We start from the raw sequence: 24,045 nt of genomic DNA on the forward strand, positions 1-24,045 counted from the left end.
TCCAGTAATTGCTGGCAATTGTGTTCTGTAAAATCTTTCCTTTCTCACTGAATAATGAATTCATTTAATGACATTTCAGTTTGCTTCCTCAATTATTCAGTCACTTTCATTTATTAAGAGAGTTTTACGGTCCTCAAAATGGCAGCGTGAGGTGAGCCTCTGTAAAGCTCCCCTGGAATTTACAATGAATCGAACAACAATAACTCCACAAAGGACTCCCTGCACAGCAGACAGGCAACACGAAGAGGCCCACGAATGAATTCACCTAAAGGTGGGCGAATCGCGTGTGCAGGGGAGGGAAGGAAAGGGAGAAGTGTGGAGACAGAAACACGCAGGCGCAGGACACATAACTAGCTCAAGCTCCGAGCTCACTACATCCCGAATCTAACACAGCTGCGAAAATGGGAAGAACTCGGACTGCTAGGGCTCCGCTTAAAGCCCACAGGGCTGAGGGGGCAGCATATAACACAGCTGAACCCAACGCTCATGGCAGAGACCTTGGAGAAAAGACTGAGGGAAGAAGGCTTAAAAGGGTGGTTGAAGCCCTCACTGCCGAGCAGAGAACAGAAGACTTAGGCACTAAGACTAGCACCCGCTGCCTACCCTCCAAGAGCATGCCCCGCCCCCACCTGCCCGGTGCTAGAAGCAGAACAGTAGCAGCATCAGATCAAAAGAACAGAATATTTGCTGTTCTGAGAACAGTGGACCGCAGACACAGATTCGCAGCCCAACTAGTTCCGGCAAAGGGGAGGGAGCTGTGGAAGCAGGACCGGCTATGGTAGTGGTTGCCACCATTGCTCTGGACCACCTCTCACAACTCACCGCGCCCCTATCCCCACCTATCTGGGTGGATCCCTGCAGGAGTAAACAGAACTGCTGAAACATATGGGATCTGAATCTGTTGCAGGAAGAGCTTTGGAACTTCAAAAGCTCTCTGCATACCCACAAGGACAATGCGCCCTGTGACCCAGGCAAACTGTTAACAGAGGAGAAGCCCATCTCCCAGGGAATGCCCCCATTGTGTGAGAAGCTGGAATAGTGCAGAGAAAACATAGCACTACCGTGTGAGAGAGAGAAAAAAAAAGCTACAGTCGGAGATAAAATAAAACATTCTACCAACGTACTAAAAAACAAAAGAAAGACCTCTTCTTATCAACCTGTTGCAGAAGCCACTCCTGTAGATGTCTAGGAAGAGAAATAATAAATCATTAATTGCCATGAATAATGAAGGCAACAGGACAGCTCAGAAAGAAAGTGAAAAGTCTCCAGAAAAGGAACTTTAAGATATGGAAATATGTGACTTAAATGACAGAGAAATCAAGATTGCAGTTCTGAAAAAACTCACCGAGATGCAAGAAAACACAGAGAGGCAGTTTAATGATCTCAGAAACACAATCAAATAACAACAAGAGCATTTTATGCAAGAGATTGAAATTTTAAAAAAGAACCAAATAGAATTTCTGGAGACTAAGCACTCAATAGAAGAAATTAAGAATGAAATAACCAGCTTAGGTAGTAGAGTTGACCAGATGGAGGAAAGAATCAGTGACATGAAGATAGAAACCTGGAAATGACACAGATGGAAGAAGAAAGAGACTTGAGACTTAAAAGAAATGAAAGAACTCTACAAGAACTTTCTGACTCCATCAGAAAGAGCAATATAAGAATAATGGGCATACCAGAAGGAGAAGAAAGAGAGAAGGGAACAGAGAATATATTCAAACAAATTGTCGATGAGAACTTCCCAAACTTGTGGACAGAACTGGATCCTCGAATCCAAGAAGCAAATAGAACACCTAATTACCTCAATCCCAACAGGCCTTCTCCAAGGCACATTGTATTGAAGCTGTCTAAAATCAACGACAAAGAAAGAATCCTCAAGGCAGCCAGGGAAAAGAAGATGGTAACCTACAAAGGAAAGCCCATTAGATTATCATCAGATTTTTCAGCAGAAACTCTACAAGCCAGGAGGGAGTGGAACCAAATATTCAAACTATTGAAAGAGAGAAATTATGAGCCAAGAATAATATATCCAGCAAAGATATCCTTTAGATATGAAGGAGGAATAAAGACCTTTCCAGACATACAGAAGCTGAGGGAATTTTCTAATACACGACCTGCACTACAAGAAATACTAAAGGAGGCTATTCGACCACCATCAACAGGGACAATTTGTGGCAACCAAAACACAAAAAGGGGGAGAGTAAAGGCCTGAACCGGAATATGGGAATGGAGAAAGTAAGCGTGCTGAAGAAAATGGAATACTCTAAATATCAAACTTTCTTTTACATAAACTTAAGGGTAACCACTCAAAAAAATCCAGAACTGAAATATATACTGTAATAAAAGAAGAAACAGAGGGAAACATCATAGAATACCACCACACAGAAATAATAGACAACAACAAAAAGGCAAAGAAACAATGGAGACACAGCCTTACCAGAAAACTAAAGATAGAATGACAGGAAATCCTCACATATCAATAATCACCCTAAATGTAAATGGACTGAACTCACCAATAAAAAGGCACAGAGTAGCAGATTGGATCAAAAACTAAACCCAACCATATGCTGTCTCCAAGAGACACATCTCAGCTACAAGGACAAGCATAGACTCAAAGTGAAAGGGTGGAAATTGACACTCCAAGCAAATGGTACCCAGAGAAAATCAGGTGTAGCCATAATGATATCAGATGAAACAGACTTCAGGATGAAAAAGATAACAAGAGACAAAGATGGACATTTCATAATGGTAAAGGGACTATACAACAAGAAGACATAACAGTCATCAATATTTATGCCCCAATCAGGGAGCACGAAATATACCAAGCAACTACTAACAGAACTAAAGGGAGAAATTGACCAAAACACAATTATACTAGGGGACTTAAATACATCATTGACAGCTATGGATAGATCATCCAAACAGAAAATAAATAACGAAATAGCAGCCCTAAATGACACATTAGATGAAATGGACATAATTGACATATATAGAGCACTTCATCCTAAAACATCAGACTATACATTCTTTTCTAGTGTACATGGAACATTCTCAAGGATAGACCATATATTGGGACATAAAATCAGCCTCAGCAAATTTAAGAAGATTGAAATCATACCAAGCATATTCTCTGATCACAAGGCTTTGAAATTGGATATCAACTGCAAAAAGAAAGCAGGAAAAAACACAAATACATGGAGATTAAACAACATACTTTTAAAGAACGACTGGGTCAAAGAAGAAATTAGAGGAGAGATCAAAAGATACATAGAAACAAATGACAATGAAAATACATCCTACCAAAATTTTTGGGATGCAGCGAAAGCAGTTTTAAGAGGGAAATTTATATCATTACAGGCCTATCTCAAGAAACAAGAAAATCCCAAATAAATAACCTCATGTTACACCTTAAAGAACTAGAAAAAGAAGAACAAAAAACCCAAGGTCAGCAGAAGAAAGGAAATAACAAAAATCAGAGCAGAACTAAATGAAATAGAGAACAAAAAGACAATAGAAAAATTAATGTGACAAAGAGCTGGTTCTTTGAAAAGATTAACAAAATTGACAAACCCTTGGCTAGACTCACTAAGATAAAAAGAGAGAAGACACTAATTAACAAAATCAGAAATGAAAAAGGGAAGTTATCACGACACCACAGAAATACAAAGGATCATCCAAGAATACTATGAAGGACTATATGCCACCAAATTCAATAACCTAGAAGAAATGGACAAGTTCTTAGAAACATATAGCCTTCCAAGGCTGAACCATGAAGAACTGGAAAATCTAAACAGACCGATCACCAGTAACTAAATTGAATCAGTCATCCAAAACCTTCCCAAAAGCAAAAGTCCGGGACCAGATGGCTTCACTAGTGAATTCTACCAAACCTTCAAAGAGGATCTAATACCAATCCTGCTCAAACTCTTCCAAAAATTGAAGAAGAGACAGTACTCCCTAACTCATTTTATGAGGCCAACATTACCCTGATACCAAAACCTGGTAAGGACAACACAAAAAAGAAAACTACAGACCAATATCTCTGATGAATACAGATGCAAAAATCCTAAACAAAATTCTAGCAAATCGAATACAACAATGCATTAAAAGATTATTCATCACGACCAAGTGGGGTTCATCCCGGGGCACAAGGATGGTTCAACATCTGCAAATCCATCAATGTGATACATCACATAAACAAAATAAAGGACAAAAATCATATGATTATATCAATTGATGCAGAAAAAACATTTGACAAGATACAACATCCATTTATGATTAAAACACTTAATAAATAGGTATAGAAGGAAAATACCTTAACATATTAAAGGCCGTATATGACAAACCGTCAGCTAATCTCATACTTAACGGTGAAAAACTGAAGCCCTTTGGTCTATGTTCAGGAACACGACAGGGCTCTCCCTATCACCTCTGCTTTTCAACATAGTGTTAAAGTCCTTGCCAGAGCAATCAGGCAAGAGAAAGAAATAAAAGGCATCCAAATTGGGAATGAAGAAGTTAAATTGTCACTCTTTGCAGATGACATGATGCTATATATAGAAAACCCTAAAGACTCCACCAAAAAAGCTATTAGAAACAATCAACGAATACAGTAAAGTTGCTGGCTACAAAATCAACATAAAAAAGTCCATTGCATTCCTATATACTAACAATGAAATCTCAGAAAAAGAAATACAAAAAACAATTCCTTTTGCAATTGCAGCAAAAAGAATAAAATACCTAGGAATAAACTTAACCAAGGATGTGAAAGACCTATATGCTGAAAACTATAAGACATTTTTGAAAGAAATTGAAGAAGACACAAAGAAATGGAAAGACATTCCGTGCTCATGGATTGGAAGAATCAACATAGTTAAAATGGCCATATTACCCAAAGCAATATACAGATTTAATGCAATCCCCATCAAAATCCCAATGGCATTTTTTTAAAGAAATAGAACAAAAAATCATCAGATTTGTTTGGAACCACAAAAGACCCTGAATAGCCAAAGCAATCTTAAGAAAAAAGAACAATACTGGAGGTATCACACTCCCTGACTTTAGCTTGTACTACAGGGCTACAATCATCAAAACAGCATGGTATTGGCAGGATAACAGACACATAGAGCAATGGAATAGAATTGAGAACCCAGAAATAAAACCACATAAATATGGACAGACAATTTTTGACAAAGAAGCAAAAAACAATGGAGGAAAGACAGCCTCTTCAATAAATGGTGCTTTGAGAATTGGATAGCCACGTGCAAAAGAATGAAACTGGATTGCTATCTGTCACCATGTACCAACATTAATTCAAAATGGATCAAAGACTTTAGCATAAGACCTGACACAATAAACTGCATAGAAGAAAACATAGGTACTAAACTTATGGAACTTGGGTTCAAAGAGCATTTTATGAATTTGACTCCAAAGGCAATGAAAGTAAAAGCTAAAATAAATGAATGGGACTATACGAAACTTAAAAGCTTCTGCACAGCAAAAGAAACCATCGACAAAATAAAGAGGCAACCAACTGAATGGGAGAAGGTTTTTGCAAACAGTGCCTCCGATCAGGGGCTAATATCCAAAATATACAAGGAACTCATGCAACTCAACAACAAAAAACAAAAACAACCCAATTGAAAAATGGGCAGAGGACCTGAAGAGACATTTCTACAAAGAGGATTTACAAATGGCAAATAGACATATGAAGAAATGCTCAACATCACTAATCATCAGAGAAATGCAAATAAAAATCACAATGAGATATCACCTCACCCCAGTCAGAATGGCTATCATCAACAAGACAAATAGTAACTAGTGTTGGACAGGCTGTGGAGAAAAAGGAACCCTCATACACTGTTGGTAGGAATGCAGACTGGTGCAGCCATTATGGAAGGCAGTGTGGAGGTTCCTCAAAAAATTATGAATAGAATTACCGTATGACCCAGCAATCCCTCTCCTGGGTATCTACACAAAAAATCTGAAAACATTTATCCATAAAGACATGTGTGCTCCAATGTTCATTGCAGCTTTGTTTATGGTGGCCAAGACATGGAAACAGCCAAAATGTCCTTCGATAGATGAATGGATAAAGTAGTGGTATATATACAGAATGGAATACTATTCAGTGGTAAGAAAAGATGATATAGGAGCATTTGTGACAACATGGATGGATCTTGAAAGTATAATGCTAAGCGAAATAAGTCAGACAGAAAAAGCAGAGAACCATGGTTTCACTGATGTGTGGTATATAAACCAAAAACAACAAAAGAACAAGACAAACAAATAAGAAACAAATACTCGTAGACACAGACAATAGTTCAGTGGTTACCAGAGGGTAAGGGGGGTGGGGGGTGGAAGATGAGGGTAAGGGGGATCAAACATATGGTGATGGAAGAAGAACTTACTCTGGGTGATGAACACACAATGGGATTTATAGATGATGTAATACAGAATTGTACACCTGAAATCTATGTAATTTTGCTAACAATTGTCACCCCAATAAATTTAGGAAAAAAAGAGAGAGTTTTACTTTGTGTTCTTGAAACTCAGTATGATTTTTTTTAACTTTTTGTTTTGAGATAATTTTAGTTCTAAAGAAGTGTTTTAAAAATAATACTAAAAGTTTCCTTACACCCTACACCCAGCTTTGCCTAAATGGTACCTTTATTAAAGCAAAGAAGTTAACATTTGTGCAATACTATTAACTAAATTACAGACTTTATTCAGATTTCTCCAGGTTTTCAGTAATTTCCTTTTTTCTGTTCCAGGATTCAATCCAGGATACAATGTTGCATTTAGTTAACATATCTCTTTAGTCTTCTCTACTCCTTTGCAGTTTCTCAGTCTTTCCTTCTTTTTCCTGGCCTTGACACTTCTGAAGAGTGAGGTATTTTGTAAAATGTTCCTTAATTTGGGTTTGTCTCATGTTTTCTCATAATTGCTGTGTTTCCCAAAAATAAGACCTAGCCAGACCATCAGCTGTAATGTGTCTTTTGGAGCAAAAATTAATATAAGACCCAGTGTTATATGATATGATATGATATGATATGATATGATATGATATGATATGATATATGATATTATATTAAAACCCGGTCTTATATTATAGTAAAATAAGACCGGGTCTTATATTAATTCTTGCTCCAAAAGACACATTAGAGCTGATGATCTGGCTAGGTCTTATTTTCGTGGAAACATGGTAGATTGGGATAATTAATTTTGGGGGAAGAAGACCAAAGAGGTGAAGTGCCCTTTTCATCACAATGTCAGGATTACATGATATCAACATGACTAATCACTGGTGATGTTAAATTTGATCATTTGATTAAAGGCGATGTCTGCCGGGTTTCTCCACTTATACAGTTACTATTTTTCCTTTTTTGTATTCTAGTTCTTTGAAGAAAATTGCTAAATCTAGCCATATTAAGCAGGAAGGGAATTAAAGTCTACCTCCCAGAGGGAGGAGTATCAAAGAATTTGTGGGTATATGTTTGAAAACAACCACAGTAATTAATAAATATTTGGGATCAGATAATTTGAAACTATCCAAATAATCTGTGGATTTTGCCTGCAGCAATTATTACTGTGATGTTCTGATGGTCATTTTTTATATTCCTCATTTCCTTCTACATTTAATATTTCAAATTATTCTGTAAGGAATATTCCCCCTCCACCATTTATTTTTTGATACAGTTATTTGTTTCTATCAGTATGACTCATAGATTTCTAAGTCTTTGGGGTTATAATCCAATATGATCATTAATTTTATTTTTATTTTATTTTATTTTTTTGCCCACATTGTTCCAGCCTTGGCTATTGGGAGATCTTTCAGGTTGGCATGCCCTCATCCTTTTTCTGTTTTCTTGCTTTCTGGTACCACAAGGTATCCCAGATTCACCTTGTATTTTTCTTTCCCCAGCCCAATAATTAGCCATTTCTCTGGGGAGCCTTGATTACTTTTATTGGTTAATCCTATTTAATAATTAAGCTCTGAGTGCAGGGTGTTTTGATGGCTACTAGGGTGTCATGGCTTCTAGGACTTCTCAGCTGATAGAACAAGGAGATACATGTATGTATACTAAACTGTATATATAATGTATATTATATATAATGTATATATAATAGTATACACACAAACAAAAGTTCGTACTGATACATGTGACTCTAATCCATCATCACAGGTATCCATTTAGCTTTCTCCCCTCTTATTTTGAACTTCTGTCTCTGACAGTGAGAAATCTGGTTCTTCTTATGTGTAATTTATTTACTTATTTATTTAACCCTAGTATGCATATAAAGTAGTTTCAGAATTTTTATCATGTACCCCTGTGAGAAATAAGTTTCCCAACCAGAACACAGCATTTATGTACAGTTCTTTTTGTCTTGAGCCTTGTAATATCCAGGCAAAACACTGTTTTCCAAAGTAATTTAGGTCAGCTTCTTTTTTTCCTTGCCCTTTTCAGTAAGGCTATGGCTTGTACATCTGTAATACAGTGAGATTCATTTGCCATAGTGTGTTTTCCATTTAGGCCTCCCCCTACATCCTGATTAGTATATTTTTAATTGACATAAAGCAAAAGTCACCCTTTGTGGTGTGCAGTTCTGTGAAATTTGACACATTCATATAGTCATGTATCAGCTACCACAATACCTTACAGAAGAGTTCTATCACTCTAAAGCTTTCCTTGTGTGGCCCCTTTATAGTCAACTACTCCCCCCATACCCACCCCTGAAGCCTCTTTTATATCCCTTTAGATTATCCTTTACATACTGTCATACAAATGGAATCGCACAATACATATCCTTTTGAGTCTGGCTACTTTCACTTAGCAAAACACATTTGAGATGCATACATATTGTTGCATGAATCAGAAGTTTGTTCCTTTTAATTGCTGAGTACAGATGTACCACAGTTTCTTTATATATTCACCAATTGTAGAACATCTGGGTTGTCTCCAGCTTATGGCACTTATGAATAAAATGTCAATGAACGTAATGTACAGGTTTTTGTGTGAACATAAGTTTTAAATTTAGTTGGGTAAATACCTTGAAGTGGGATTGCTGGTAATTGTATGTTTAACTTTATAAGAAACTGCCAAAATGTTCTCTAAAATGGCTGTAACATTTCACATTCCTACCAGCAATGAGTGATAATTCCTTTTGTTCACATGCTCACCAGCAATTGCTATTGTTTTGGGTTTTTTGCTTGTTTTATGCCATCCTAATAAGGGTATAGTAGTATCTCATTAAAGTTTTAATGTGTATTTCCCACATTACTAATTACATTGAACATCTTTTCATGTTCTGATTTGCTATCTGAATATATTCTTTGATGAAACCTCTGATCATATCTTTGCCCTCCCCTTTGGGGGGCATTGTTTTTTCTATTTTTGAGTTTTAAGTCATTTATATCTTCTGGATGAAAGTTCCTTTATCAAATATGTGTTTTGCAAATATTTTCTTCCAGTCTGTAAGTTGTCTTTCCATTCTCATTGCAGTATCTCTCATAGAGTAAAAGCTTTTAATTTTTATATGTTCAATTTTTCAAGTTGGTATTATATCTGAAAACTCATCACCAAACCCAAGATCATATAAATTTTCTCCTATATTTTCTTCTAGAAATGTTATGATTGTATACATTTTACATTTAAGCCTATGATACATTTGAATTAATTTATTAATTCAAATCAATTAATTCAAATCAATTAATTCAAATAAATTCAAATGTATCATAGGCTTAAATGTAAAATGTACAGTGTAATATATTATGTATGGGTTGAGGTTTATTTTATTTTATTTTTTTGCATATGGATGTCTGATTGTTTTGGTACCATTTGTTGAAGAGACAATTCTTTCCCCATTGAATTGCCTTTGTACATTTGTCAAATATCAATAGACTATATTTGTGTGGGTTTATTTCTGGGCTCTCTCTTCTGTTCCATTGACCTATGTGTCTATTATTTCTTTATTACCACACTGTTGATTAATGTTGCTTTATAGTAAGTCTTGAAATTGGGTGGTGTGTCATCCAACATTTTTCTTTTTTTCCAGAATATTTCGGTTATTCTAGTTCTTTTGACTTTTCACTTCAATTTTAGAAATAATTTGTTGATATTTATCTATCTATACCTATATCTATCTATCTATCTATCTATCTATCTATCTATCTATCTATCTATCTATAAACTTGTTCTGATTTTCACTGGGATATACACTGAACTGAGGAGCACTGCCTTCTTAACAATGTTGATTCTTCCAATCCATGAACACAGTATATATTTCCCTTTTAAAATATATTCTTTGATTTCTTTTTATCACTGCCTTGTTGTTTTCAGCAAGTAAGTCTTCCATATATTTTGTTAAATTTATACCTACATAATCAATTCTTGGGCATTATTGTAACTGGTATTGTTTAAATTTCAAAATCCAATTCTTCATTTCCAGTATATAGGAATACAATTGAAAAGATGACCTTGTATCCTGTGACCTTGATAAACTTACTTATTAATTCTAGAATCTTTCAATATTTCTTTAGAATTTTCTACATAGACAATCATGTTGCCTGTGAACACCATGTTATTTCTTTCTTTCCAAATCTGTATGCTTTTTACTTCTTTTTCTTGACTTACTGCATGGACTAGGACTTCCAGTACTACACTGAGTAAGAGTGGTGGGAGGGGACATTTTTGCCTTGTTCCTGGTTTTAAAAAATCTTTTACCATGCAGTATAATGGTAGCTCTTGATTTCTTATAGATGCCTTTTTTTGAGGGGTGAAGGATGTTCCCTTCCATTCCACTAATGCTAAGAGGTTTTATCATGCATGGATGTTGAATTCTGTAAAATGCTTTTTCTGCACTTATTAATGTGATTATGTGATTTTTATTAATCTATTGACATGGTGAATTACATGGATTGATTTTCTTTTTTTTCTTTTTTTTAATTAAATTTATTGGGGTGACAATTGTTAGTAAAATTACATAGATTTCAGGTGTACAATTCTGTATTACATCATCTTTGCAGCTTTGTTTACGGTGGCCAAGACATGGAAACAACCAAAATGTCCTTCGATAGATGAATGGATAAAGAAGTTGTGGTACATATACACAATGATTTTCAAGTGTTAATCTAGCCTTACATTTTTTAGATGAATCCCACTTGATCAGGATGTATTCACCTTTTTGTGTATCGCTGGGTTTAATTTGCTAATATTTTGCTGAGGCGTTTTGCATTTAAGTTCATGAAGAATATCGGCCTATAATTTTCTTGTAATGTCTTTGTCTGGTTTGGGCATTAGGATTATGCTTGTCTTACAGAATCAGTTATGAAATTATCCCTCTTCTATTTTCTGGAAGTAATTGTGCAGAATTGGTATTACTTCTTCATCAAATAATTGTTGAAATTTACCATTGAAATAATTTGGATAGAAGGCTTTTAACTTGAATTTAATTTCTTTAATAGATATAGGACAATTTATATGTTTTAGTTCTTCCTGAGTAGCATTTCATACTTGTGGTCTTTTAAGGAATTGGTCCATTCTATCTAAGTTGTCTAATTCATAGTGTTGTTTGTAGTATTCCCTTATCCTATTAATGCCTGTGAGATCTGTAGTGATGTGTAATTTGAGATGCATACAAATTGTTGTATGAATCAGAAGTTTGTTCCTTTTAATTACTAAGTAGTAGTCCATTGTACAGATAGACTGTGGTTTTTTTATGTATTTACCAGTTGTAGAACATGTGGGTTGTGTACAGTATCGAGTAAGTATCAAACATAATTCTTTTGCATGTGAATATCCAGTTGTTCCAGCACAATTTGTTGCAGAGACTATTATTTTCCCATTGAATTGCCTTGTCAAAAAATCAATTTACAATAGAAACATGGGTTTATTTCTGGACTGTGAATTCTATTCTATTTATCCATATGTCCATCCTCATGCCAGTACCACATTGTCTTGATTACTGTTGCTTAGTAGTAAGTTTGAAATCACAAGTGTGAATCCACCAACTTTTTTTTTTCCGAAGACTGGTTTGGATATTTAGGGTTCCTTGCAATGACATATAAATTTTAGAATGAATTTGTCAAATTCTAAACATGTTCAGCGAGGGTTCCGATAGTGATTGTGTTGAATCTGTAGATCAATGGTGGGTATTATTATCTTAATAATATTAAGTTTTCCAATTCATAAATATGAGTTGCCTCTCCTTTTACTTAGATCTTCTTCAATTTCATTCAAAAGTGACTTGTAGTTTTCAGGTTATAAGTTTTGCCCTTCTTTTATTAAATTTATATTCTAAGTATTTTATTCTTTTTTGTGCTATTATAAATAGAATTGTTTTCTTATTTGTTTTTGTTCACTGATCCTGTATGCAAATATAATTGGTTTTTATGTACTGATCTTGCACCCTACAACATTGCTGAAATCATGTTTTAATTTTAAGTTTATTATTGTATACCTTATTATATACTATATACAAGATCATGTCATCGCTAAATAGAGTTTTCTCCTTTTCCTGTGCCTTCTATTTCAATTTCTTGCCTAATTGCCCTGGCTAGAACATCTAGTACAATGTTGAATAGTGGTCAGAGTGGATATCCTTGTTTTCTTCCATATTTTAAGGAGGAAAGCATCCAATCCTTCACCACTAAATATGATGTTGACAGTATTTTGTACATGCCCTTAAACAGGTTGAGAAAATTTCCTTCTATTCCTACTTTGTTACATGTTTTTAGCATGAGAGAATGTTGAATTTCATCACACCCTTTTCCTGTATCTATGGAGATCATGAATTGTTTATTTTTATTCTATTGATATAGTGTATTACATTAATCAATTTTCAACTGTTAAAGCAATATAATATTCACGGGGAAAATACCACTCAGTTATGATATAGAATTATTTTTACATGTTGCTGGATTTCATTTGCTACTATTTGATTAAGTACTTTTGCATCTATATTCATAACAGTTACTAGACCATAGTTTCTGTTTTTTGTGATGTCTTTGACTGGTTTTAGTATCAGGGTAATATAAGTCTTACAACAAGTTTTGAAGTGTTCCTTCCTCCTCTATTTGTGGAAGAGTTTGTTGAGAATTTGTATTAATTCTTCTTTATGTTCTTGGTAAAATATTTTTTTTAATTAAAGTTTATTGGGGTGACAATTGTTAGTAAAGTTACATAGATTTCAAGTGTACAATTCTGTATTACATCATCTATAAATCCCATTGTGTGTTCACCACCCAGAGTCAGTTCTCCTTCCATCACCATATATTTGATCCCCTTTACCCTGGTCTACCACCCCCTGCCCCTTACCCTCTGGTAACCACTAAACTATTGCCTGTGTCTATGAGTTTTTGTTTCTCATTTGTTTGTATTGTTATTTTGTTGTTTTCAGTTTTATATACCACATATTGGTGAAATCATATGGTTCTCTGCTTTTTAAGTCTGACTTATATCGCTTAGCATTATACTCTCAAGATCCATCCATGTTGTCACAAATGGTCCTATTTCATCTTTTCTTACTGCTGAATAGTATTCCATTGTGTATATATACCACCACTTCTTTATCCATTCATCTATCGAAGGACTTTTGGTTGTTTCCATGTCTTGGCCACCGTAAATAAAGCTGCAATGCACATTGGAGCACATTTGTCTTTATGCATGAATGTTTTCATATTTTTTGGGTAGATACCCAGCAGAGGGATTGCTGGGTCATATGGTCATTCTATTTGTAATTTTTGGAGGAACCTCAACACTGACTTCCATAGCGGCTGCAATGCTCTGCATTCCCACCAACAGTGTATGGGGGTTCCTTGTTCTCCACAGCCTCTCCAACACTTGTTACTATTTGTCTTGTTGATGATAGCCATTCTGACTGGGGTGAGGTGATATCTCATTGTGGTTTTCATTTGCATTTCTCTGATGATTAGTGATGTTGAGCATTTTTTCATATGTCTATTTGCCATTTGTATGTCCTCTTTGGAGAAATGTCTCTTCAGGTCCTCTGCCCATTTTTCAATTGGGTTGTTTTTTTTTTGTTGTTGAGTTTCATGAGTTCCTTGTATATTTTGGATATTAGCCCCTTATCAGAGGCACTGTTTGCAAAAATCTTCTCCCATTCAGTTGGTTGCCTCTTTATTTTGTCGATGGTTTCTTTTGCTGTGCAGAAGCTTTTAAATTTCATATAGTCCCATTCATTTATTTTAGCTTTTACTTCCATTGCCTTTGGAGTCAAATTCATAAAATGCTCTTTGAACCCAAGGTCCATAAGTTTAGTACCTATGTTTTCTTCTATGCAGTTTATTGTGTCAGGTCTTATGCTTAAATCTTTGATCCATTTTGAATTAATTTTGGTACATGGTGACAGATAGCAGTCCAATTTCATTCTTTTGCATGTGGCTTTCCAATTCTCCCAGCATCATTTATTGAAGAGGCTGTCTTTTCTCCATTGTATGTTTTCAGCTTCTTTGTCAAAAATTATCTGTCCATATTTATGTGGTTTTATTTCTGGGTTCTCAATTCTATTCCATTGGTCTATGTGTCTGTTTTTCTGCCAATACCATGCTGTTTTGATTATTGTAGCCCTGTACTACAAGCTAAAGTCAGGGAGTGTGATACCTCCAGTATTGTTCTTTTTTCTAAGATTGCTTTGGCTATTCGGGGTCTTTTGTGGTTCCAAACAAATGTGATGATTTTTTGTTCTATTTCTTTAAAAAATGCCATTGGGATTTTGATGGGGATTGCATTAAATCTGTATATTGCTTTGGGTAATATGGCCATTTTAACTATGTTGATTCTTCCAATCCATGAGCATGGAATGTCTTTCCATTTCTTTGTGTCTTCTTCAATTTCTTTTAAAAATGTCTTATAGTTTTCAGCATATAGGTCTTTCACATCCTTGGTTAAGTTTATTCCTAGGTATTTTATTCTTTTTGCTGCAATTGCAAAAGGAATTGTTTTTGTATTTCTTTTTCTGAGATTTCATTGTTAGTATATAGGAATGCAATGGACTTTTGTACGTTGATTTTGTAGCCAGCAACTTTACTGTATTCGTTGATTGTTTCTAATAGCTTTTTGGTGGAGTCTTTAGGGTTTTCTATATATAGCATCATGTCATCTGCAAAGAATGATAATTTAAATTCTTCATTCCCACTTTCAATCGCTTTTATTTCTTTCTCTTGCCTCATTGCTCTGGCAAGGACTTCCAACACTATGTTGAAAAGCAGAGGTGATAGGGGACAGCCCTGTCGTGTTCCTGAACGTAGAGCAAAGGGCTTCAGTTTTTCACCATTAATTATGAGATTAGCTGAGGGTTTGTCATATATGGCCTTTATTATGTTAAGGTATTTTCCTTCTATACCTATTTTATTAAGTGTTTTAATCATAAATGGATGTTGTATCTTGTCAAATGCTTTTTCTGCATCAATTGATATAATCATATGATTTTTGTCCTTTATTTTGTTTATGTGATGTATCACATTGATGGATTTTCATATGTTGAACCATCCTTGTGCCCCAGGGATGAACCCCACTTGGTCGTGATGAATAATCTTTTTAATGCATTGTTGTATTCGATTTGCTAGAATTTTGTTTAGGATTTTTGCATCTGTATTCATCAGAGATATTGGTCTGTAGTCTTCTCTTTTTGTGTTGTCCTTACCAGGTTTTGGTATCAGGGTAATGTTGGCCTCATAAAATGAGTTAGGGAGTACTGTCTCTTCTTCAATTTTTTGGAAGAGTTTGAGCAGGATTGGTATTAGATCCTCTTTGAAGGTTTGGTAGAATTCACTAGTGAAGCCATCTGGTCCCGGACTTTTGCTTTTGGGAAGGTTTTGGATGACTGATTCAATTTCCTTACTGGTGATCGGTCTGTTTAGATTTTCCAGTTCTTCATGGTTCAGCCTTGGAAGGCTATATGTTTCTAAGAACTTGTCCATTTCTTCTAGGTTATTGAATTTGGTGGCATATAGTCCTTCATAGTATTCTTGGATGATCCTTTGTATTTCTGTGGCATCTGTGATAACTTCCTCTTTTCCATTTCTGATTTTGTTAATTAGTGTCTTCTCATTTTATCTTAGTGAGTCTAGCCAAGAGTTTGTCAATTTTGTTAATCTTTTTAAAGAACAAGCTCTTTGTCACATTAATTTCTTTTCTATTGTCATTTTGTTCTCTATTTAATTTAGTTCTGCTCTGATTTTTGTTATTTCCTTTCTTCTGGTGACCTTAGTTTCATTTGTTCTTCTTTTTCTAGTTCTTTAAGGTGTAACAGGAGATTATTTATCTGAGATTTTTCTTGTTTCTTGAGCTAGGCCTGTAATGATATAAATCTCGCTCTTAAAAGTGCTTTGACTGCATCCAAAAAAAATTTGGTAGGATGTATTTTCATTGTCATTTGTTTCTATGTATCTTTTGATCTCTCCTCTATTTTCTTCTTTGACCCAGTCCTTCTTTAGAAGTATGTTGTTTAATCTCCATGTATTTGTGTTTTTTCTGCTTTCTTTTGCAGTTGATATCCAATTTCAAAGCCTTGTGATCAGAGAATATGCTTGGTATGATTTCAATCTTCTTAAATTTGCTGAGGCTGATTTTATGTCCCAATATATGGTCTATCCTTGAGAATATTCCATGTACACTAGAAAAGAATGTATAGTCTGATGTTGTATGATGAAGTGCTCTATAAATGTCAATTGTGTCCATTTCACCTAAAGTGTCATTTAGGGCTGCTATTTCATTATTTATTTTCTGTTTGGATGATCTATCCATAGCTGTCAATGATGTATTTAAGTCCCCTAATATAATTGTATTTTGGTCAATTTCTCCCTTTAGGTCTGTTAGTAGTTGTTTGGTATATTTCGGTGCTCCCTGATTAGGGACATAAATACTGATGACTGTTATGTCTTCATGTTGTATAGTCCCCTTTAATATCATGAAATGTCCATCTGTGTCTCTTGTAATATTTTTCACCCTGCAGTCTGTTTTATCTGATATCATTATGGCTACATCTGATTTTTTCTGGATACCATTTGCTTGGAGTGTCAATTTCCACCCTTTCACTTTGAGTCTATGCTTGTCCTTGTAGCTGAGATGTGTCTCTTGGAGACAGCATATGGTTGGGTTTAGTTTTTTGATCCAATCTGCTACTCTGTGCCTTTTTGTTGGTGAGTTCAGTCCATTTACATTTAGGGTGATTATTGATATGTGAGGATTTCCTATCATTCTATCTTTAGTTTTCTGGTAAGGCTGTGTCTCCATGGTTTCTTTGCCTCTTTATTGTTGTCTATTATTTCTGTGTGATGGTGTTCTATTATGTTTCCCTCTGTTTCTTCTTTTATTTCAGTATGTATTTCAGTTCTGGAATTTTTTTTGAGTGGTTACCATTACGTTTATGTAAAAGAAAGTCTGATATTTAGAGTATTCCATTTTCTTCAGCATGCTTACTTTCTCAATTCCCATATTCAGGTTCAAGCCTTTACTCTCCCCCTTTTCATGTTTTGGTTGCCACAAATTCTCCCTGTTGATGGTGGTTGAATAGCCTCCTTTAGTATTTCTTGTAGTGCAGGTCGTGTATTAGAAAATTCCCTCAGCTTCTGTATGTCTGGAAAGGTCTTTATTCCTCCTTCATATCTAAAGGATATCTTTGCTGGATATATTATCCTTGGCTCATAATTTCTCTCTTTCAATAGTTTGAATATTTGGTTCCTCTCCCTCCTGACTTGTAGAGTTTCTGCTGAAAAATCTGATGATAATCTAATGTGCTTTCCTTTGTAGGTTACTGTCTTCTTTTCCCTGGTTGCTTTGAGGATCCTTTCATTTTCTTTGGTTTTAGACAGCTTCAATACAATGTGCCTTGGAGAAGTCCTGTTGGGATTGAGGTAATTAGGTGTTCTATTTGCTTCTTGGATTCGAGGATCCAATTCTTTCCACAAATTTGGGAAGTTCTCATCGACTATTTATTTGAATATACTCTCTGTTCCCTTCTCTCTTTCTCCTCCTTCTGGTATGTCCATTATTCTTACATTGCTCTTTCTGATGGAGTCAGAAAGTTCTTGTAGAGTTCTTTCATTTCTTTTAAGTCTCAAGTCTCTTTCTTCTTCCATCTGTGTCATTTCCAGGTTTCTATCTTCATGTCACTGATTCTTTCCTCCATCTGGTCAACTCTAGTTCCTAAATTGGCTATTTCATTCTTGATTTTTTCCGTTGAGTTCTTAATCTCCAGAAATTCTATTTGGAACTTTTTTAAAATTTCAATCTCTTTCGTAAAATGCTCTTGTTGTTCTTTGATTGTGTTTCTGAGTTCATTAAATTGCCTTTCTGTATTTTTTTGCATCTCGTTGAGTTTGTTCAGAACTACAACCTTGAAATCTCTGTCATTTAAGTCACGTATTTCCATATCTTTAAGTTCCTTTTCTGGAGACTTTTCACTTTCTTTCTGAGCTGTCTTGTTGCCTTCGTTATTCATTGCAATTACTGATTTATTATTTCTCTTCCTAGACATCTACAGGAGTGGGTTCTGCAACAGCTTGACAGGAAGAGGTCTTTCTTTCGTTTTCCAGTACGTGATGGTGTGGGGACAGAGCCCCAAAGAGTAGTTTCCAGGCTCTTGGCCTCATATGGAGGGGTGCTAGCTCGGGTGGTAGATGGCCATCAGCTGTGGCTGGTTGGCCGTCAGCTGTAACCATTGAGCAATTGGCCACTAATATAACTGTTGCATCTATGGAGGAGAGTCGAGGAGAGTGGAGGAGAGTTGTCGGTCGGTTGACAGAAAAGCGGACAGCAGGTCGCACGTCCTGTGAACCCAGCCTCCAGTGAGACCATAGTGGTATGACTTCCCTAACTATGGCTCTGTGGGTGTTCCTTTTGGGCCTGGCCACATCCTGCATTCTTATGTGGGGAGCGGGAGTAGAGACCCCACAGGCTGCCCTGCACGACACCTGTGTTCTTGTGCAGGGAGCGGGAGCAGAGAAACCGCATGACTCCTCGCACGACAGATGGTGGAATGTTTCATTTTCTCTCCAACTGCAGCCCTTTTTTCTCTCACACACTGTAGTGTTATGTTTTCTCTGCACTATTCCAGCTTCTCACACAGTGGGGGGATTCCCTGGAAGGCGGGCTTCTCCTCTGTTAACAGTTGGCCTGGGTCATAGGGCGCTGCGTCCGTGTAAGGATGCGGAGAGCTTTTGAAGTTCCAAAGCTCTTCCTGCACCAAATTCAGAGCCTGTGTGTTTCAGCAGTTCTGTTTACTCCTGCAGGGATCCGCCCAGATAGGTGGGGACAGGGGCAGGCTGAGTTGTGAGAGGTGGCCCAGAGCAATGGTGGCGACCACCACCACAACCAGTCCTGCTTCCACAGCTCACTCCCCTTTGCCGGAACTAGTTGTGCTGTGTATCTGTGTCTGGGGACCACAGTTCTCAGAACTCCAAATATTCTGTTCTTTTGATCTGTCACTGCTACTGTTCTGTTTCTAGCATTGGGCAGGTGGGGGCGGGGTGAGCTCTGGGTGGCTAGGGAGGGGGTGGCTAGTGTCAGTGCCTAAGGCTTCCGTTCTCTGCTCAGCAGTGAGGGCTTAAACCACTGTTTTCAGCCTTTTTCCCTCAGTCTTTTCTCCGAGGTCTCTGCCGTGAGCGTTGTGTTCAGCCGTGTTATATGCTGCCCCCTCAGCCCTGTGGGCCATAAACGGAGCCCTAGCAGTCCGAGTTCTTCCGTCTCCCGCAGCTGTGGTAGTTCCGGGATGCAGCGAGCTCATAGCACTGAGCTAGGTCTGTGTCCTTTGCCCACGTGGCTCCATCTCCGCACTTCTCCCTTCCCTCCTAACCTGCTCGCGCAATTTGCCCACTGTTAGGTGAATTCAGTAGTGGGCCTCTTCGTCTTGCCTGTCTGCTGTGCAGCGAGCCCTTTGTGGAGTTATAGTTGTTCGATTTATTGTAAATTCCAGGGGAGATTTCCAGAGGCTCGCCTCACGCCGCCATTTTAATGATGTCTTCTTAATCTTTGTTCTAAAGTCTATTTTGTCTGGTATAAGTATTCCTACCCCGGCTGTTTGTTTGTTTCCATTTTCATGAAATATATTTTTTCCCATCGCTTTACTTTCAGTCTGTGTGTGTCTTTAGATCTGAAATGAGTCTCTTGTAAGCGGTATATATAAGGGTCTTGTTTTCCTATCAATTCTGCTCTCCTATATTTTCATTGGAGCATTTAATCCATTTCCATTGAAAGTAATTGTTGATAGGCATGTAGTTATTGTCATTTTATTATTCTTATTTTAATTTTTTCATCATAAAGAAATTCCTCTAAGATTCCTTGTAATACTGGTATGATGGTGATGAACTCCTTTAGCTTTTTTCTTGTCTGGGAAGCTCCTTATCTGTCCTTTCTAAATGTTAGCTTTGCTGTGTAGTATAATCTTGGTTGTAGGTGCTTTTAGATTATTTTGAATATTTCTGCCAAACCCTTCTAGCCTGCAAAGTTTCTGTTGAGAAATCAGCTGACGTTCTTATGGTAGCTCACTTTTAGGTAACTACCTGCTTTTCTCTTGCTGCTTTTCAGATTCTCTCTTTGTCTTTAACCTTTGGCATTTTAATTATGATGTGTCTTAGTGTTTCACCTGTTTGGGTTCATCTTGTTTGGCACTCTGTGCTTCCTGGGCTTGTATATCTATTTCCTTTGCCAGGTTAGGTAAGTTTTCTGTCATTACTTCTTCAGATAGTTTTTCAATTCCTTGCTCTCTCTCTCTTATCCTTCTGGTACCCCTATAATATGATAGTTGGTACACTTGAGGTTGTTCCAGAGGCCCCTGAAATTCTCAATTTTTTGGATTTTTTTTTTCTTTTCTGATTAGGTGTTTTCTGTTACCTTATCTTCTATATTGTTGATTTGATCCTCTACTTCATCTAATCTACTGTTGATTCCCTGTAATGTACTCTTCATTTTCATTATTGTATTCTTTATTTCTGATTGGTTCTTTTTTATATTTTCTATCTCCATTTTTATGTATCCTCATTGTTGACATTCTCGCTGACATCACTGAGCAGTCTTATAACCAGTGTTTGGAGCTCTGCATCTGGTAGATTACCTGTCTCCACTTTTCTTAGTTCTTTTTCTGGAGCTTTGTTCTGTTTTTTTATTTGGGATATGTTTCTTTGTCTCCCCATTTGGCTGCCTCTCTGTATTTCTTTCTGTGTATTAGGTAGGGCTGCTATGTCTCAGTCACCTTATGTAGTAGGTGTGCTGTGGGGCCCAGTGGCACAATCTTCCTGGTCACTTGAGCCATGCACTCCAGGTGTGTCCCTTCTGTTGATTGTGTGTGCCCTCCTGTTATAGTTGAGCCTTGGTTGCTATTTGTACATCAATGCAAGGAATTGACTCTGGGCTCATTGGTTGTGAGGACTGGCTGTGACTACAGTGGATGAGCTGTTGTGCAAAGACTGACCCTACAGAGTATGATACGCCTCAGCAGGGCTCTAGTGCCTGCCCAGTATGCCACTTGGATGTGGTGTCATTGGAGGTGGCTGGGTGATGCTCCAATTCATTTCAAAGGTGGCTGCTGGGGGGCGCCACACTGGAGGGCACCCACTGCAGGTCAAGTTCAGCTGCAGCCCATGCCCCACCCAGGGCTACCCAACAGGAGCCACAAAGAAATCCACAGATGGCCACTGCTCATGCTATGCTTAGAAGTGCCTTGAGAGGCCAAACCGTGAACCAAGACCGGCTGCCACTAGTGCCAGGCTTAGGGCTGTTCAGCCAGAGGAACAGGACACACTTGAGCCAGATGCTGCTTGTCTGGGTTTTGTGAACCTTTGAGAAACCCTAGGAATGTCTGTAGCATGAGCCAAGGCAGGCATTTTGTATGAAGAACCCACTGGAAGCAGCTTGCATATGCCCAAAAGTTGGACGGGGTGGGGTCTAGAATCAGCAGGGCTTGGCAAATGAAAGGCATTAGCTAAGCTGGCTTGATGGAGACTCAGATATGGTGGCCGCCTGCATCTGCATGCAGGAAAGGGGGAGGGCTCAACAAAGAAACAATGGCCTCCACCAGCTCCTCCGTCCAGGAGAAAGCTGCCCATCCAACCCTTACCCTGAAGCCAGACAACTTAGTTGCTCACCATATATCCCTGCCACCTCTCCATCTGCTGCTGCAGCACTGGAACTCAGAGCCAGTGATTCCATCAGTGAGTAAGTACATGCCAGGTTCCTTTAAGAGGAGAGCCTGGGATTCCAGCCACGCTCTTTCACTCGGTCACAATATCTACTGGTGTTCACAGCCAGAAATTATGGAGACTTCTCTCCCTGGCACTGGATCCCTGGGCTGGAGACGAGCTGAGACCCCTGCTCTTCCAGGGTACCTCCACAGCCAACATATCCCTCCCAATTTTTAATGGACACATGCGGGTGTGGGATGAGCACATGCCGCATCTCTGCCCCTCCTACCAGTCTCGAGGTAGCTTTTTTGTATGTCCTCAGTTGTAGGGATTTGGTTCAGCAAGATTTCAGGTGATTCTCAATGATTGTTGTTTTGTACTTTAGTTGCAATCTCATGTGGTCATGAGAGAAGGTAAGTATAGTGTTTACCTACTACACCATCTTGACTGAAAATCAGATTTCATTCTTTTTTATGGCTGAGTAATGTTCCATTGTATACACAAACCACTTCCTCTTTATCCATCCATCCATTGATGGACACCCAGGTTGCCTGCATATCTTGGCTATTGTAAATAGTGCTGCAATGAACATATGGATGAACATGTCCTTTTGAAGTAGTGTTTTGGGTTTCTTCAGATAAATACCCAGAAGTGGGATTACTGGGTCCTTCTTTGTCTCTTATTGTAGCCTTTGTTTTAAAGTCTGTTTTGTCTGGTACAAGTATTACTATCTGAGCTTTTTTTGTTTGTTTATTTGTTTCCATTTCTATGAAATGTCTTTTTCCATTAATTTATTTTCAGTCTGTGTCTGTCTTTCAATCTGAAATGAGTCTTTTGTAGGTGAGCATATGTAAGGGTCTTGTTTTCTTATCCATTTAGCCACCCTATATTTTGATTGGAGCATTTAATCCATTTACATTGAAAGTAATTGTTGATAGATATGTAGTTATTGCCATTTTGTTATTTATATTTTTTATCTTTTTTTTTTTTTCTTCGTCTTCCTCTCAAAGAAGTCCCTTTAACATTTCTTGTAATACTGGTTTGAGGATGATGATCTCCTTTAGCTTTTTCTTGGCTGGGAAGCTATATGTCTTCTGATTCTAAATGATAACTTTCCGAAGTAGAGTAATCTTGGTTGTAAGACCTTGCTTTTCATCACTTCAAATATTCTGTGCCAATCCTGGGCCTTCAAGGTTTCTGTAGAGAGATCAGCTGACAGTCATATGGGAGCTTCCTTGTAGTTAAATAACTGCTTTTATCTTCCTGTTTTTGAGATTCTCTCTTGTCTTTAACATTTGGCATTTTAATTATGATGTGTCTTGGTGTGGACTCCTTTGGGTTCATCATGTTTGGGACTCTCTTTGCTTCCTGGGCTTGTATCTCTATTTCCTTTGCCAGATTAGGAAAGTTTTCCATCGTTATTTCTTCAAACAGGTCTTCAGTTCCTTGCTCTCTCTCTTCTCCTTCTAGTAACCCTATCATGTGAATGTTGGTATGCCTGATGTTGTCCTATTGGCCCCTTGAACAATGGCCTCTCTCAGCACTTCTGTCTGGAAGAAAGCTGCCACTCCAGCCCTCACCATGGAGCCAGACAATTCAGTTCCTTCATGTATGTCCCTGATACCTTTAAAACTCCTGCCCCAGTGCTGGAGCTCAGAGAGAGTGAGTCCATCAGAGAGTAAGTTCATGCATGTGCCCTGTAAAAGGATGCCTGGGACCCCAGCCATCCTCCATCTCACTCAGCCACAATCTCTGCTGGTTTTCACAGCCAGAAGTTGTGGGAACTTTCTTCTCAGCACTGGAGTCCTGGGCTGGAGAGTGTGATGTAGCTCTGGGATCCTTCACTCCTCAGGGAGAACCTCTGCAGCTGAGATATCCCTCCCAATTTTTAATTGTCACATGCA

Source organism: Rhinolophus sinicus, chromosome X (assembly GCF_036562045.2).
Source record: "Rhinolophus sinicus isolate RSC01 chromosome X, ASM3656204v1, whole genome shotgun sequence".
NCBI classification, from domain to species: Eukaryota; Metazoa; Chordata; class Mammalia; order Chiroptera; family Rhinolophidae; genus Rhinolophus; species Rhinolophus sinicus.